The sequence below is a fragment of the Amblyomma mixtum genome, chromosome 2 (genome assembly GCF_055824585.1).
Source record: "Amblyomma mixtum isolate Tamu chromosome 2, ASM5582458v1, whole genome shotgun sequence".
NCBI classification, from domain to species: Eukaryota; Metazoa; Arthropoda; class Arachnida; order Ixodida; family Ixodidae; genus Amblyomma; species Amblyomma mixtum.
Window position 1 is genome coordinate 120,469,035 of NC_143013.1, and position 18,756 is coordinate 120,487,790.

At 46.1% G+C, this 18,756-nt stretch overlaps 1 protein-coding gene across 3 annotated transcripts in view; it reads right to left on the reverse strand.

Moving 5' to 3' along the window:
• CCHa1-R (CCHamide-1 receptor) overlaps nucleotides 1-18,756 on the reverse strand; it is a 425,261-nt gene that overhangs the window by 31,871 nt on the left and 374,634 nt on the right. The window contains exon 1 of one of the 3 annotated variants that reach the window (XM_089572503.1): nucleotides 637-1,033. The exons of the other annotated variants lie outside the window; for them this stretch is intronic. The gene's annotated coding sequence lies outside the window, so the exon portion shown is untranslated. Of the gene's footprint in view, nucleotides 1-636; nucleotides 1,034-18,756 lie in introns of those variants that run through there. 3 annotated transcript variants of the gene reach the window in all.

Here is an 18,756-nt window from a genome sequence, read left to right on the forward strand (position 1 = left end):
ACAACAGATAAGATAGAAACAGATAAGGTTTTCTGGCCACTGCTCGAGAGCACTACGCTGTCGCCGCAGCAGATCACGCCTCGCGGTAAACACGATCGTCACATTGTCGAAACAATGTTGTTGTTGCTGCCTTGGTAGCATCGCGCTGTGCATTAAACGCTGTCGTCCTCATCAACTTCTATCCGTGCGCAAGCCACAAAAGGAAAGGAAACGCACTTTCAATCGCGCTTTCAGGCCTGTTGCATTGATGTCCACCTGCACAAGCCTGATTTCTGTCAATATTTTGCGGTTAGCAATGCTAAAACGCAAGCCATTTTTTTCTACATTTTGAAATGTAGCGCAAAATTTACAGTGCCGTCTATGTACCAGATATTGGCAATGCATTTGGTGCGGTCTATGTAACGGGTGCAGGCAATCTAGTATTTTTTTTCAGCCTAACAGGAGCCTTGAGACCTATACACCAAGTGCAGACTGTATATCGTACATAACAGTACACTTTTTTTTTATTTACAACAGTTCTCGCCTCTCTCCTTGGGCCCAATGAGTTGTTTGATTGTGTGCGTGTGTATTCAGACAAAAAAAAATAAAAAAATCCAGCCATAATGCTCTGCTAAAGAGAGGAGATGCGCAACTCACCGGTAGACAATGAGTCTTCGGACATTTCATGCTTAGACCACGCTATGTCTGGAGGAGCGGCTGGCAAAAACACGAACACTGTCGATCACAACACCGTAGAAGCACTGCAGCCGTCTGGGCCGGACTAGCGGTCTGGCCCGATGCGTCTTCGAACAAACCGAAACTGCTCCACGTACTATGCACGCAAGACCGCGCGCATCGCTCCGAGCTGAAGGAACAATCCCTCGCAGAGGATGCGGACACAATGCACTCCGAGACGCCACCGTCCACTCGGCGCACGCCTGTCAGGCGCGAGCGAACAACCAGTACACAAAGACGACGACGACCTCCCCGGGCCGCACCGCTACGACTGACGCCAGCATTCGACATCATCGGCTAGCGCGACCGGCTGCGCCGCTGTCCGCTGGAAGGGGTTTTCACCGCATTCTCCCTTTCTTTGTTCCCCTTGCCACTCCCCCCCCCCCCTTCCTTCTCCAGAGATTCCGTCCGATACTTAATTTTTTGTTGTTCCTTCGTGGATTAAGCAATACCCGAGCCTACCAGCACTGGCCACCGATGCCTGCTGGAGGCCTTGCGTTCCGACGCCGGACATCGGAAGGCGTTTTCTTTTTATTTCACTTGCGTTGCGTTTACTTTCTCGCTCATCTTCTGTGCGTGCGCGCTTTTATCTTCTCCCCTGAGCACGGAACGCTGCCCGCGTCAGAGAGCTGACTGCTTCACCCGACTCTTTTTCTCCTAGCTGTGCCCATATCTTATTCAAAGGACCGGTTTCGCGCACCTTCTCTCGGCTGATGTGTTTTCCAATGGACGCCGCCGCCACAGTCAGCGACAGTTCATTCAACGAACCGATGTGGACACCTAATTCTCCCCGAAGCAAAAAGCATTCATTCCCTTCTCCTCCATCCCCTCCGAGGCCGCCTCCCCCGTCGCCTCCTTCCTGAGGATGTCACATACACGGGTGTGTTTCCCCGCAAAACCTCCCCACCGCCGCGGCTACCGGTGTCTCATCTACATCGCTCTTTCGCTTTCTCCCATGGCATGCATTTGCTCCCCCTTTGTATCTATGTTTCTCTTTTTCTTTAGTGCTCGTAACTTTTTTCTGTTTGTTTTAATCCACCAATGATGACGGGCCAAGCGGGCAGTTCCTTAGGCGCCGCAGAATGACTCTGCAGACGTAGTCGGGCGTGCCGGGGTAAGGGGCATGAGGAAGTGCCGCCTCCCTGGAAAAGCCGGCGCAACCACCACCTGAGGCCTGGCGTTTTCTTTTTTTGTTTTTTTTCATACTTCGCTATTTGCGTACGTACGCTCAGCACCCGCAATGCTTGTTCGGCAGGCTCAGGTAACGCCGGTGAAAAGAGCTGGGGAAAGAGAAAAAGTATGAGAAGAGGAATAGGAGGAGAGGAAAGTGGAGAGAGGTGCACGGAGGAGAACGCGGTCGTTCCTTCTTGCGTAACAGGGACGCGCCGCGCTGTTTACGTGTGCTGCCCCATTAGCAACCATTATGCGCTCGTCGGCGCGAAAGGGGCATCGCGGGGACTGGGTTTACACAGCTCGCGTCCTCTTGAGGACGACAGAGTGGCTATAAAAGAGGCGACAAAATAGCAACTAGAAGGAACGAAAGAAGAAAGGGCAGACGAAACAAATAAATGGCTGGAAGGGAGAAGAAAAACAGAAAAAGTGACAAGCGTTCACGTACGACAATAACAGTACAGTAAAGATTCGCAAGGTAGGCGGCATGAGGTGCGTGTCAGGCGTTTAAATTGTGAAATGAGCCGTGCGCATAGTGTCGGCGTTCAAAGCCTGCGGTAATGACAGCGGTGATATAGCAGTAAACGCGGCATACCGGTCATGATCAGAATGTTTGGTGTTTGTGACAACCCGGAAGCGCTTCAATTTTTTGTTTAATATGTGGGCTAACAGAAAAGCGCTAGATTATTAATATACGATGTGAAGACGAAAAAAGAGAAAGAAGAGAAGCTTGTGCGCTATAATCCATACAAATCACTCCATGTGCCAGCACTAGTTGCCTCTTAAGTATGCAGGTGCAGTAATGGGATGCAGGTTCATGAAAAAATATTTTTTCTACAAGGGCCAAACAAACCAGTTCTGTGAAGAGCGTAGATGAATAACGGACATGCAAGCTGCATCAGCTTGAAGGACTTGAAAGTTAGTAAGTAAAGAAGGCAATGCAGGGCTAACTGTTTCTTTTTTTGGTTGCTAAACCATGCCTTGTAATATTTTTCTTCAGCAGTATACATTTTATGAAAGGCAGCAACACTGAGTAATTTATTCTGCCGAAGTTTGCGAGTCGCTCATGCGATAGGCACGAAGAATGACCTTTATTTTAATCTTCAGGCGTGCTGAGAGTGCTCGACCGAAATGTTCCAAGGTGAATGCTGCAGTTCATCACTCGAACATCATTCAACAATCAGAACGTTCAAGACAAAACTAACAGTCGTTGGTCTGTAAGAAAATGTGCTAAAAGAATCGCATAATATGGAAACATCTATGAACCTACGCCTGTTTTCCGCTATACACCGCACGTACACTGCACTCGAAGAAAAGTAGAATAAATCGGTGGTTTAGCTAAACAGTACTTCTATCCAGCCTGAAGAACCTTCCCCCAATGTGTGTCTCGCTGTAGCCCAATCAGGTGGCTTGTGATTACCTATACTCACGCAAAGTGCAGCACTGCCCGGTTTTCTACTGGCGAGAATCGTTGATATATTTTTCACTGTTTCGTCCTTTCGTACGGGTTGCTCAATTAATAAGAGAACAGCCTTCACTTTCGTGTTCAGGGCATGTCATGCAAACGATAGTAGTATAGTCGACAGTCGTTTCATAAAGCCGCTGTGTTCCGCAACTGCATTTATGGGAAAGCAGCCAAGGCTACAGAGTCGGAACATGTTATTCCATTTTACGCAGCCGAAAAAAGTCCCCAATTGCAATTCATCGTGTTGTTTTACAAGGTGCTGTAACCGCAAAACTGCTCCTTAAAGACATATTCCGAGTATGATTGCGATTTTTCATAGTTACGGTGCCACCACATTTTTTTTTTGTTACGTGCAGATTTTCTAATCTTGCGTACGTTTCGGGTTTTCGAGCCACCCCTCCCTGTCAGCGAGAAAGGCTTCTTCATGATGTCTGCTCCGGTAGTGAGGAAGTAACTGGTATTTAACAAACGAAGCAAGTGGCGACTCATAACGCAAGACCACAGTCCACCGTCGGCAGAGCCGCCCGCAGGAAAAACGAGCAATAGGCGTCTAACGGGGTAACCCGACGCGGTTATAGAGAACCCAGGCTCAAGTCTCGCGGCGCAAACGCAGCGCCGCGGAGCCTTCCTGGCTGCGAGATGCGAAATTGTAGGGAGCGTGCTTCGCCAACTCAAAAGCGCAAGGCGCGCATTATTCTTGCTTTTTTCCAGGCGCATTTAGTTCTTCGCCTTCGCGGAAACTGGAAGTCATTACGGTTGTCTTGTGTAGTGCGACAACAGTCTCCGCAATTCGCGAAGAACCGGAAACAGTAATTGAAATTCTACCGCTTCCCAGTCAAGTGGTACCAAAAGAAGAGACGAAAAGCATATACAGCGGTAGTCCGCAGACTCAAGCGTGTGCTCTCAGTGGTGCCTGCTAATTCTCAAATTCGCACTGTGTAGCAGTGTCAACAATCATGGACATATGAAACTTCTTGTAATAAAACAGCGAAAGGACACAGGACGAGAACGGAGAGAAGACACACACGGCGCTGATCCATAATGATCGTAGCACGAGGGAAGTAGCAGAGGCATTTCATATCCTGAAAAAAGGAAATAGATGTGTCAGCCAGCCTTCAGTAGCATTGTCCTCTAAGGAAATGAAGCTGCTAAACTGTGGTTAGCACCGATAATCCCACGTGCGATTACGAGACATTTTATTACCTGTCAAGTGTATTTTTGTCAAAGCACATGCGCGCGCTTTCTTGACGCCCTGCCTTAAAAAGCAGCGTGTTTTTTCCAATAAACGCACTTGCAAGTTCAGCGCCGTGTGTGTCTTCTCTCCATTCTCGTCCTGTGTCCTTGCGCTGTTTTATTACAAGATGCTTAACCAACTCGCCCAGACTGCCATTTTACTACAGGTCATATGAAACCTTGTATAACTCACTACCTATACGCTGGCTGAAGTGATGGATGAGCTCAAATGTTTGCCATGCGCGCGAGGGGTATGGCCGTCTGTAGTAAATAGGCTTAAATGAGTATGATAGCATCACAAAGATTAACAGGATGGAGAGTTGAGGTAGTTTGCTTCGTTCGATCCACTTCGAAATTTATCCGTGGAAGAACAGCAAAACACGAACGAAGAAGTCGCTTCTCCCGACACGCTTTCAGCCCTTTGTATTGGTCGCTTCCCATTATTTGTGTTTCGTGTTTTTCGCAGTGCTTTCAAATTCCAAATGACCCTTGACATCACTTGGCAGACATTTCTTTGCGTCTGTTGTTAGACCGAGATGATGAAAGCTCCTCCAGCAATTGATGGCCTTAGCTGGAAAGTGTGGCAGGACTACGGAAGCGATGTCATCTTATTTATGGGCGTGGAGGTAAAGGAGAAGGGGTGCGCTCTTTAAGTACACCTTAAGAATAACATTCTGTTCATCAGCAACCCCTTTTCAATAACGTTGAACAAACCTTTCGCTGAAGCTACCTTTTTATCGAATATCAACGTAGGGTACTTCTTTAATGCTTTATTAAGCTCATCGGTGAGTTTTTATGCTAATATCCTTGTAGTATGCCGACAGCACTTTGAAGACACTTTCATCAATTGTATTTCGAGTGAACGCCGAACGACCTTGGCAAAAAGCGCGGTGTCTTTGTTTAGCACTGAATAAATGTTCAGTGCGCACTGTTATTTCTTTTCTTGACCTTGTTAACGGTGCTAAGCTTTGCTGCTACTATACAAAATGAACGAAAACAAACTAACTTTTGAACCTGCATTGTAAGTGTTATATTGAAGCAGTAGCGTCCAAACCGCGAATCGAAATTTTTTCCTGCGAGCCCCGCTTTGTAAGGGACAGACGAGCCAACCCTCTTTGTTCCGACTTTATGAAATCCACTACAAGGAGGGCGGTGATTGTACGCTCCGGAAGCGCCTAACCATGGTTGGGAGAGGCATGTGGTATGTTGTAAGTTGTAAGTTGCGCGTCCGTGGTGTTGGTGCCGACACTGTCGAAACGATGGCAGCGCACCGGTGGTGGTAGTATTGAAACTAAGCTTAAGCTTAACCTAAACAAATGTAACCTTCCTAAAATAGTGAAGCAAAGCGCACAATAAATATCTCTGGACAAATTATTCGCAAATAAGTCGCAGTACATGCTAGGGAAAATAGCAAAAAAATACTCTGCTCATGTCACTTATCACCGCCTATCAGCTTTTTGATTCGCCGGAAAAAAGGAAACTAAGAACCCAAATGAAGAAAAAAAAAGGAGGTGAGTAGAGCAGTCTCACCAAACGACCCCGGTGACCCCAAACCATAGGCCAAGGATTATTTTTTTTTTAAGTCATAAGTGAAAACCAACGGCATGTCACGCGAGTACTCTGCTGCAAAATTCTGCGACAGTTCTTACGCCAATGAATTACATGTGTTCTTCAAATGTTCCCACCTCGTCGAAAACGTTGCCCAAGGAAACCGTTAGAGACCGTTAGGCCCCGGACCGTTGATTTGAAGTCGCTAAGACATAATGTACAGTAATTTTTGCTTGCACGGTTTTCTGGATCATTTTTTCTTAATCTAACATTTTCTAACATCTTTTAACAAACTTATTAATATCATTAAAGTGAAAGTTTTCTCGGATCTGACCTGTTTGTATTGGGCGTACTGCGCAATCGCTGCCCTCCTGATACTCGCTGATGCGCAAATGTATTGCCTTTTAAGTGCAGGGTAAAAAGTGATGTTTATTATTTTATTAAAGTACATAATTCATGCAGAATTCTTCTCTGTTGATGCCTCGCTAGCGCGCGGCCGCCAAGATGCCGCAGTGCATGTCTAAGCGCGATGCCACAGATGCCACAAGAGAAGAGAAAATACGCACGTGAGGTGGGTACTCAGCAAAATATGCGGAAGCGCTGCGTGAGAGCAGTACGCGACAAAAACAGGCGCCGGCAGCAGGCAGTACGAAAGCGATAGGCGAGCTGAGCGGTCGAGCGTCGCGCGCAGCCTTACTAGATTGCATTGCCTTTGCTGCGGTGTGGCTGGCTGGCCTGCTCTGAGGCCGGCATTTATTTTGCTGCAAAAAGTGATGTTCTCAATGGTCATACACAGTACTGATAACCTATTGAGTGGTCATCGTCACCCCCTATTCGCAATCCATTTTTCCATATTCTTCTTTCCCATTTCTCCCGTGCGCAGTACCAGGCCAGAGTCAAATAGGTTAAAGCCAGCCGACATCCCCACCATTCCTATAATGAACTCTACTATCTCTGTCTCTTGAGTATTATGAATTGCTAAATATGATTTCTTCGGATTTAACGTCCCAAAGCGACTCAGGCTATGAAGGACGCCGTAGTGAAGGGTTCCGGAAATTTCTACCACCCGGGGTTCTTTAACGTGCACTGACATCGCACAGTTAAACAACCCAGAGCGAATAAAGCTTAAAATCTTTGATACAATTCAAGGATAGGTGCGATAAACAGTTATCAATGTGAGCATTCGCCTGATATTAAACAGGCGCCGCTGCTGCAGCTAGAGCTTTTTCGGCGCTATTGGGTCTGTGGCAACATTGCCGTACTGGCTTGGATCCCTGTATATCGCGTATATAGCTGAAGGGAGCATTTCGCGCCAAAGCGAGATAAGTGATACTCTCGTTGGAAGTATTCGGCACGGAGACTTGGCTACAAGCCTTCAAAGAAGAAACATGAGCGAGCTCGGGATCCCACGCGCTGTTCCAGAAGAGAGTGAATGCCCTATCTTGTGTCTTTTCTTTCTGTATGCGTGTTTGCGTGTTCCTGTACTAGAAAGAAAAAAAAAACTGAAGAGAAAACGGAGATGGCGGACCGAGCTCCGCCGAGGACGTGTGACTGAGCGATAGAGGGATTGCTAGTATGTTTTTTCAGTAAACATAGTCCTCGGTTTCCATTAGTGTGAGCTTGGAGCCGTTACAACGCCGGGATATCTTAGACCGAAACGCCAGCAGTAATATGACTGACACCGAATGATTGCCTGTGAGTTCCATCGCTATGAGGCGCGCAGATGGAGCGCCTCCTCGCGTTGCGGCCCCTTTTGTTCGACAGCGGATTCGCCACTCGTTTGTTATTAATGCGAAGACATTATATGGGTCATCCAACGAAACCAGCCATTCGCGCTGACCGCAAAAAGTAGTCACGGAAAATCTGTGTAACGCCATCACGCTACCTATTTTACCTCAAAGGGGGAATTAGATAGTAAACGGAATCACCGTGTTGGCACAGTGGTTATGGCGCTCAGCTGCTGACCCGAAAGACGCGTGTTCGATCCCGGCCACGGCGGTCGAATTTCGGTGGAGGCGAAATTCTAGTGGCCCGTGTGTTGTACAATGTCAGAGTACGTTAAAGAACCCCAGGTGGTCAGAATTTCCGGAGCCCTTCACTACGGCGTCCCTCTTAGCCTGAATCGCTTTGGGCCGTTAAACCCCCCTAAACCATAAACCAAGATAGTAAATGGGTGTAGGCACTGTAGACATGGCATGGACAAGCGACAGGTAGTGATACTGATAATTAGTGACTTGATAGTCAGTTGCGGCATAGATATATGGTAAAACCGTTACGTGAAACGCCTTTAGGATGAAGGCCTTGGGGGTAAAGACTTTCCGAGTAAATGTCTTTCGGTTAAAGGCCTTTTGGGTCAAGGCGTGTAGGTTGCAGACCTTTATTTCTAGGGCCACTATGGTAACTGACTTCCGAACAAACACCTTTTAATGTAAAGGCCTTTTGTCCAAGGCATTTATAGTTAAAACCTTTGGGGTAAAGGTCTTTAGGTCAAAGGATACTTTCGCATTTACAGCACTTAATCACCTTAAGTGGCCGCCTAACTTCTTTATATGTCTCGCCAATCGGTCGCCTCAATAGGAGCTGTGCATGCAGGCCAGCTGCTACTTTAATAACCCCACCTTGGCTATCTTCTACTAACTCATCAGAGCATGTATCAGCGTTATGAAAACAGCGCTCCTTGGACAAAATCGGCTGTAACGAGTATTTACTAAGACCGTGATAAGGAACCGAAAACAAAAGCGAACCTAAGACTGGCTTCGTGGGAGCCGAGCTTCTAAGCGGAGCGGCAGAACCGCACAGTTAAGGACGATCCGGCCCCTTGACTTCACCCTCATTGCCGACAAAAGTTGCCGTGGAGTATAGGTAATGGATCCTAGCCGCACTCATGCTGTTACAGGAAACAATCTCATTATTAGGGGAAATAGAGGAAAACTAACACGTAGCGATTTCACCGCGTTACCTTCTCAGGTACGCCCTACAACCAGCCCTCCTTCTTGATGCCATTTATGATTACAAGAAAAGTAAAAAAGAGGCATTAAAAAACAAGGCAGGTGGCTGTCTACCTCTCCACCGCATTCCCGCCCATAGAAACAACAACCCGAGGGCACCTCGCTGTACCGCTTCGGAATGCCGTCGCCCAGGAGCGTACGGTAGTCTAGTTCTCTGAGGTAATTACTACGCCCCTAGAGTAGGGAAGGGCGAATTCTTGAGCATTGGTAACGGTTTTAGAAGTGTGGCACCATGCCGCAGGCGAAATGCCTTGTATCGGAATATATCGCGGCGGTAGTTTTGTCTATTAGAAGCAACGCGCCACAAGCTGGCTTTTCCCACGAGAGTAGAGTTCTCTTTTTTCCGTTTTTTTTTTTCTAGCTGCTTCGGTGTTTACAGCAATCGAGAGTTCGTAGCCCGTGCGACCGGATGGATGCAAGGTCTTGTGGCTGCCCCTGCGAAGTCTGTAAAACCCCTGAGCTATCGGCAAGGTTAGCGGCCGTGCCGACCGCCATCACTTTGAGGCGAAAGAAAAGAACAGGAAGTAAAAAAAAATCATGAACACTCAGCGAGTTGGTGTGCATGTGAAAGACAATAATTGCTAATTGCTTGTAATCCTGATGGAAAACAGAAGCCGCTTACTAAGTGTTTTCTATGAAGGGCCCAAGTATGCTTGCCGAAGTCTTCATGTTTGCCCTGAACACGGTTCGCGTATTTTTTCGCGGTGAGTAAACTCCAGGTGCTTCGTGGATGAGACGATTTTCCCCGCATGGAAGGCGGCTTTTATTGCGAAAGCGATACAAGTTGCACTTTCAGCCCGTCGCGTAGCGTGGCCGGTAGCTACCATATTAGCATATTGGATTGTATTGTATTGTATTGGATTCGATTGGACTGGATTCGATTGGATTGGATTGAATTGTATAACCGATGCATCACAACATTCTAACCACAAGCACCACCACCAGCTACACTACCAGCTGAACCATGGCGTAGCTACGGATATTGCTTTCGCAATTACCGGGCTTAACCAAGCTAAGGCAGAGCCATTTTTTTCCGTACAGAACACGGCTCCTTCTAGCGTTTTCGGAACTTTGTCAGGCGCACTGCTGAAGCAACTTTCATTCGGCCTTGAAATGTAGCTTAGGTCTGCCTGCAACGGCGCCTTGAACAAGTCAGGTTGAATCATTTTCCTTGCTAAAACGTTATTGTTTATTTTTTTTTTTTTGGGGGGGGGGGGGGAGGTCCATCGGCTGCGAGAAACGGCGTGAATTGTGCCGTTGTTATTCGATTTAGAGGAACGCAGCCTTGAAGAAGGCCGGAGAAAGCATTCCAGGCATTGATGAGAAATTTTCCAACTTTCTGACCGAACAAAAAGTCGCGAATAATTTGATAGTGAGGTATCAGAAAAATCCAAACAATGAAGAGTTCTGGAGAGTAGTAGTTTTGGTAAGTAAAGGCCTACGTGCCCAGATCTATTCTAGGCTTTTTTTTTTTTGGTTAGGAGACGCTTGCTCGAAGGCGTAATCGTCCTGGCATATGCAATCACCATTTTTTACTGGCCACAGTGGTCGAACAGCTTCTGTTGCCCTACATACCAACACTCAATCAGTGCAAGACGTGGCACTTAGCCATGACATATTAGTTAAGTGTCGTGGAGCAAATAATGCGAGACGTGAAGTAGAACACAGAATTAAATCGAAACAAATAGAGTTGTGACAAGTTATTAAGAATCGCTCTTTTGCAAGGTCGCCTGGCGAGAGCATGATTATCATTCACATGAAAATCAAAAGAGGGCACTTCTGCTTACCTCCGCCAAGCTTCAAATCATGATTATGGGCCCTAAGAAGGTCTAAGGAGTGCAAGGTTGGCGACAGACGTTTTGCCCACACCATGATATTATTTGAAAGCGCCTGATATGCTAACTAATGAAAACAAGTTAGTTCGATTCACTATCGATAACCCAAGCGCAAACCTTTCACTTTAGATATTCTAGTTCATGATTATTAATGCCCATTTAAATTGATGATGATGATGATGTCCTCAGGCTTAATGGTCTTGAACCGTTACACGCCGCCCATCGTCTTTCCCCTTTCCCAGATTCCAACTGCCTGAGATCTACAGCCCTCTAAGTTTCACTGAGTGCCACGTAAAACCTACAAAAATGCATCAGCACGGAAGTTATGAACCGTACTGCTTGGGAATTGGAGTTTAAGGACGCACTTGTAGCTAAGGAAAGAACGGAGTAAATACTATGGGAAACAGGCGGTTCGAAATCGACGACATTTTTTTTTTTCTTTCGTTTAGCCTTGCCAACGAAAAGAACCTGGGAGAGGAAATTGCAAACGCAGAGCATCGGCTACGAATAGAGCCGGTTTGTGAAATAAACAACAAAATAAGCTCGAGCTTTCCAGGCTTATAAATGTAAAATAGTAGCGAAGAAAGAGATGTCATCAAACGACTACAGCAAGCTGCTATTGAGCTGAAAAGCACGAAACTTTCCCGCGTGAGAGACTTAAGTCGGCCTGCATGTTGCAGATTTTTTGTCAACTGAAGTGGAAAACCGTGAGTTCGAGGTGCACTGCCTTGAAATTTGGAGTACTTATAATGCCGGTAGGTACTTAGCGAATAGGGATTTGAGCATTGAAGTTGTACGCTTTGTATACAAAAGTGTGCACGCCAGAAACGGCCTTACATTCTTTGCCAGTTTCTCTATCTCTGAAACTGCTAAACTGGGAGCCAGTTGAACCGAAGATAAGTTTGAAAAGTGCTCTAAGGAAACACTAAATGCCTGCAAGGCAATACACCCGGTAATGCATTGTTCTTCTCTCTGGTACCTCCTCGGCTTGAATGCCGCCAATATCGTCCCACATCCTTCTGTATAACTAGAGTTTGGGCATTTCGTCTTCTTGTTAAATTTGTCGTGAGTCGAGGTACTTGGATAAAGTGGCATCCTACCTGCTTGGACAAGTGCTCGATCGATATTTCGCTTGTTGGCTGCGCCGTTCAAGATATGTCGGAAAATCGTCGGGTGCACTAGGGCATACGCCTTAGTGCCGGTATTTATATATTTATTTTCCCACAGCGCCTTTGTAATGCATTGCAGGGTGGGGGGGGGGGGGGGGGGCGGTATGAGCCACAGATTTAACTCTTATCAAATATCAGGTACATACCATATGAAGCATATATAAAAAAATAAGGAAAAACATAAACAGGCGTGACAGGGAAAACGAGAACGTGAGAACTGCAGTCAGTACGAAGAAAACAAAGATGCAGAAAAGCACACCGTAATATAGCAACCTGATACCTTACAGAGCAAAGACACAAATAGATAAGCACACACTAGACGAAAATTATGTAAGTCGCAGCGATCTACTCCGAGGACAGTCGAAAGGAACAAACAATGTCAGACGGGTTTTATCATTTTTAAAGAATTAAACGTACCGCTGGAAGAAAGCCGTACAACAGTGCATGCAAGCCGTTGCATTGCTGAATCGTTTTCGAAAATGAAGCTTCTTTGTATGCTACAGTGTTAGAATTGTACTCCTGAATTTTGTGTCCATGGCCCACACCTGCCGGTAAATAATTAAGGGGGAAGAGATAGGTGTTGCGGGAAACACCATTAAGTGAATAATATATTGCACGAAGTAGCTTATGAAAAAAGTCTTCTGGCGAAGCTCCAGTGCTTCCCATTTCAATGTTTCTTGGGCCTGGGTTGAACTTCACTGCCGTTCTCGTACTGGTTTATCAAGCTCATGTCAGACTGCTAATGCTGCACATTTTCGCCTTTTAAAGTAGGAGGTTTCGCCTTTTAAAGTAGGAGGCTCCTATATGATTCGTGCACTGGTAAGTGCGACGTCACAGAGTAACTAAGCCTTCTATCGTTCTTGGTAATCATAAATGAAAAATGCGGATGGATTATTTGCCGAAGCAAAGATCAAATTGTATTCCGTAAATGCCAGCGGCCAGGAAAGAAGGCGCATATGTTATTTTATTTGATGTCCTCAAAAGGCGAGTGGTGGAAACACCGGCGGCAACATCCTGATACCAAAAATACTTTCACTATTATAATGGCAATCCGAAGACTGGCATCTTAAAATAAACAAGAAATTGTTTTATTACGGCAACAACCTGATACCAAGAGCGTTTTCAGCTAGTATAATGACAAACAAAAGACTGGCATAATAAAATAAACAAGAAATTATTTTTCACGAGTCAGGCGGTTAAATAAATGAATGAAAAAGAGCTTCACGCGCATGAAATACGGAGGTATTCATATACCAGTATGAATAATTCATGAAGCCTGATAATAAAAAAAATAAAAACGAAGAAGCTTTCAGCGAAAGACCCGACTCAATTCTGAGGCAAAATTCTTTATGCCGGAACAGAGAAACACATTTTCCGTCTTGCCATCGCGGAATCCTAGTAACTTTGTGGCCGATCACATGAGCTGCCTCGGCGATGGTATGTAAATGTATTCGCCACAAAGTTGAACATTACGGTGCAGAAAGTCGTCACCGAACCACGTATAAATGCTGTGATGCGCTCAAACCCCCCCCCCCCCCCCCCCCCCGCACGTGGCCAATATTGATAAAGTGAGATGGTATGCCTGTTTCAAAACATTCGTACCTTTGAATGCATTTATTTGTACGATCCGCATGACATGATATTTGAGGATTACTCGCGTTCCACCATGTTTCCCCTAACGCTCAACTCCGCCTCTTCGCAAATCATCCTTCTTTTCCTGCGAGCAAACTCGTCTGCAGTGCATGTCGGCATGTTCCTGCTAAAAAGATTTTAACTGCGTGTGAGTATGCATGCGTCAAACGCCGAAGCGTAGCAGTTACCGCTGCTCCAAACAACAGGCTCGGAATCCAGGAACTGAGCGGACCTCAGAACTGCATCGGCGAAACCGTGTAGCATACCAAGGCTGCAAAGCTTGGTCCGGTTTAAGCCAATCAACGGCCGCGTTAGCCAAGTTTTTGGCGGGTGTTGTTTAGCGCGTTCGCTAAACGCTAATGCCATTTCTAGTGGCAAGATACTGATTCCTATTGTCGCCTAGTTAACCTCTTTGCATTTCCGTTCATCATTCTCTCTCTGATTCCTACTCGGATTGGGTAGTGCGCGCGCTATAGCTAATGAAAAAGTGCTTGTTAAGCAGACAGCAAATTAAGGCTCCCGTCAGATGGCGCCAGTTGTAGGGTCTGCGGTGCTGCACCGTTTTTTACTCAGACATAAAGGCACGCGACATCAAAGGACGGATGGACGGATCAGGGGTAGGAGTAAGCGACGAAACACGCGGGACGAGAAAGAGTAACGTTTATTTTTGTGTCCATGGCACATTTTGCGTCTGCCTGTAGCCAGAATACGGCACGTGCTAGAGTAGGAAAGCTACGTTCACGGAGTCGAAGAACAGCGTGCGAGTCGTCACGGCACTCTACTGGGCGCGATCATATACGATCAATGCGCTTGAATTTCGCACACTTTAACGGGCTTAAGTGTCAGTTTTTTTTTCCCTGCCAGAGTGTCCCTGTCGATGCACGATGACAAACCATGCAATAAAATAAAATCGAGTGTAATGGTAATGAAAATGAAAATTGCCAGCAAGCCAGTCAGGACGGCGAGGTTCTGTAGTGTCTGCGGTTTGCTTCTGCACGGCTATCAGGGAGATGCTGGCGACTGAATAAATTCATGTGTCGTTCGCATGAACAGGGGAGTGGCGTCATTTGATGCGACTTCCAGGCGTTAAGCAGTTGGGTGCTTCGCACTGTGGTTTCCCAAAACAGTACGCTTTAAATAGTTTATGATCGTACAAAGACGGCATATCGTAGTTAGTCAGGGGTAGTCGAGTTGTCTTGTTAGTCGATGTTTGTCCGGAGGGCGTACCATTGCTATTACGGCGTTTGACTGCCCTTCTGGCCGCCGCGGCGGCTCAGTGGTTATGGTACTCGGCTGCTGACCCAAAAGACGCGGGTTCTACCCGGCCACGGCGGAAGAAATTCTTTGGAGGAGAAATTCTAGAGGCCCGTGTACAGTGCGATGTCAGTGCACGGTAAAGAATCCCAGGTGGTCGAAATTTCCGGAGACCTTCACTACGGCGTCCCTCATAGCCTGAGTCGCTTTGGGACGTTAAACCCCAATAAATCAAACCAAACCTGATTGCCCTTCTGAAATGAATTACTTGTATGAAGAAATTTTTTCAGTGTTTTAGGCCTCATGTAGCATGTAGTATACCGTAAGGGAAAGTGTCGCGTTCAGCTTCACGATGGCCATCATCTAGGCCAGGGAGTGGAGGCTGTCAAAAATGTAAAATGTTTGGTCGTGCGACACAAGGCATACGTGGTCATACAATACTATTGTGTGTCCCCATGAGTGCTCGTGTTCTGAATGATGTGATGCGTAATATTTGTTGTCACGTGTTGCAGGGTTCGCGTGGTTATGTGTAAATCTATGGGAGGTCACATGTGGTCATGTGATGCGCGGTACCTGTTGTCACATGGTACGTGGTCTTGTGATGTGTAAATGAGTAGTCATATGTGTTCATATTATGCAGGGTGTGTGTATATGTATTGTCAAGTGTTGCATGGTATGTGTGGTCACATGGGGTTACGTGCTTGTAGTACGTATTGTCATATAATGGATGCTATGCGTGGTCATGCATAGTGATACGATTCATGGCATGTGCGTTCGCATGTGGTTGTGCCATGCGGGGATGCATTGTTTTGTCACGCATGGTGTCGGTGGTCGTGTGATAGTGTTTTGTGTAACCCTCAGCGGTCTTGCGATGCGTGATATGTGTTTTCATGCGTGGTTATGTGGAGGATGCTGTGGAAGTGACGTGATCATGGTATGTGTGGTTACGAGTAGTCATGTTTCTCAAGTTTAGTGCATGTCACGAATGGCGCGAAATTCTCCCTGTCGATCATAAGCATGGTGGCACGCGAGCAGGACGAGAGATAATGTTTTGGGACGTAAAAAGCCCAGTTTAAGTTACACTGGACCATCTATTTAATTTAAGACAGCGCTTTCTTCACTTTTGTTACACATATAAGGATATTTTCGTGCTTAATCGCGTAAAAATGGAATATAAATTAAAGGAGGCTGAACATATTGAGGTGAATTCGAAGAAAAAGTACTATGTTCATCAGCTAAGGGGAGCTCATTCCAGGATAAAGGCCTTTCTAGTCTGTTTGTCTCGCGCCAGGCGTTCGAATATCATTTCAGCATTAGAGATATCTCTTTCACTTTGCATCCCTCAACAGCGAGAGAAGCATGATCGTTCTTTCTGTAAGTAACGTCAACGGCCTTACAGAACGGTGAACTGTCAGTGGTTCTACAGCCGCTCACTTGGAATCGTTGATGTGGCGGCGATTTTGCATTAAGGACATTTTGAATTGATGGTGACGATTTTGTGTCTTTAGATTTTGTACGCAATGCGCCAATGCAGTTTCAATAATACAGCGCTTTGCTCTCGCAGAAGAAATAGTGGAAGCGCTAACGGAATGCAAAGGAGCCTTACCAACTGAGGTTCGAAGCATGCCCACCGCTGTGCAATTCGCTGCGCCCAATCAAACAGCGCTACTTTCTTCAATCGATTGTCATGCCAAGGTGCTGTGATTCGTTCTCTATGACGGTCGGCCTTTTTTTGTCGAACCGATTTTCGCAATAAATGAACCAAAGGAGACTTCGTGAACGTTATCTGTGGGGAAAAGGAACAACGTATAAGCCTGTCTTTATACAATATTTTCTTGCGAGTTCAGTGCTGCGTTTCGGGTAACCACGAAATTAACGGGCACCGCTCAGATGAGCGTAGAAAAAGACAGCGACAGAAAAATGAAAAGAACGGAGGTTAAGCAGGCGTAGCCCGGTTGGCTGCACCACTTGAGGGGAGGGGGGATGAAGCGAGCGAAAGATAAAGAGGAATAAAATTTGAGTTCATACTACGGAACGTGCCCATATTGTCCTTTAGTCCGGACTTCATAGGACGCCCACGGTGAGTCTACAGTCTGACACTAAAGTCTGCATTTCATTAATATTTCATGAGCGCCCTGATTGATTTCCTAGCAGACGAACATTGAAGGCTTTTATTTTCTTTCATTGCATACTTTCAGAATAGTTCTGCTTTCATTCGGCTGTATTTCAAAATTTCCCAAAACAGAGTTTGCGCTCTCGCCAGAAGAGATCAGCTGACGTGTGCTGAGTGGAGACGTAGTTCGAGTTAATGGTTGGGTGAGTAGAGGAAATGTATAACGATGTGATCAATATTCAGATAGTGTTGTTTATGCCGGCACATTTATTAAAATTAGCACTCGTAATGTGTCTTCATGAATTCTATAGAAGGAACGCCGACCAAAAGGTTATTGTTTAATATGAACACGAAGACGTTTCGGCTTCCATACGGAAGCCTTGATCTCTGGGCGGAAAGCCCAAAGCACATCGCTTAAGGGGCGATTAGTGCAACGCGCTTAAGCGATGTGCTTTAGGCTTTCCGCCCAGTGATCAAGGCTTCCGTATGGAAGCCGAAACGTCTTCGTCTTCATATTAAACAACAAACTTTTGGTCGGCGTTCCTTCTATTGAATTCATGAATCGTCTTCCCGACCAGTCGACTTTTCGTCGAACGTTAGATTTTGTAATGTGTCTTCACGCATTAAGAGAGCAAGGAAGTGAATTTAAAGGACTTCACATAGAGGAGCTGAACGCATACATTTATTTTGATGGGAGCGTAGACTTGGATATGGCAATGTTGTTAGAGAAGGTCGAAACAACGATGCTCGTAACTACCACCTTATGTGCCTTGAAAAGACGACTGGAGGCATTTACACATGAACAGCAATATTTACCGGCCATTTTCGACCTAAAAAAAATTCTGAAACAACTTGCAGATTCGGTATCCCGTACACAGCCTAGACGAATCAGGTGATGAGGCGAGAAGTAGGACAAGCATGCTGTTCAGTGGTCAGGGAACCACTCTATACTGGTTACAAAGCGACGAAACATAGAGGAAAGAACGATTTGAGAGACAAAGGCGGTACTAACCGCTGGTTTAATTTCTCAGGTAAAGCTTGTAAGTACGCAGTAACGTAGATGTGATGGCGAGATATAAGCTAGTTTGGGCATTATGTACTTGTTAGCACTCCTGACATCTCTGCAAAGAGAAGCTAACTCTGTACGGGGTGGACCCTAGAAGACACGGCGGAAAATATTTAATGTAAACCACGAAATTGACTGACGCGTGCTGCCCCTCCGTAGATCAACTGATATATTGCACCTGAGCGAGCAAGACCCAACATTGCTATTACTGTAGCAAGCCCACTCATTCATGACCCCCATAAACTCATTCTTGGAGGTCCCGGCCACAACGGTTGCAATTCAATGGCGGCAAAGTGCAAGAGGCGCGGGAGCTTTGCTATGTCAGTGCACGTTAAAGAACCCCATGTGGTCTAAGTTATTCGGAGCCCTCCACGACGGCATCGCTCATAGCCTGAGTCACTTTGTGACGTCAAACCCACATAAACAAAACTGAAAAAATTCTACTTCGGACGCAGGGTGGAAATAATGACAGCTCACGGAACGGAGGTGAAGGAGAAAGACAGAGGAGGCTCACCAGTAAACATGGCTGTAGTACAAGTGTCCATTGAT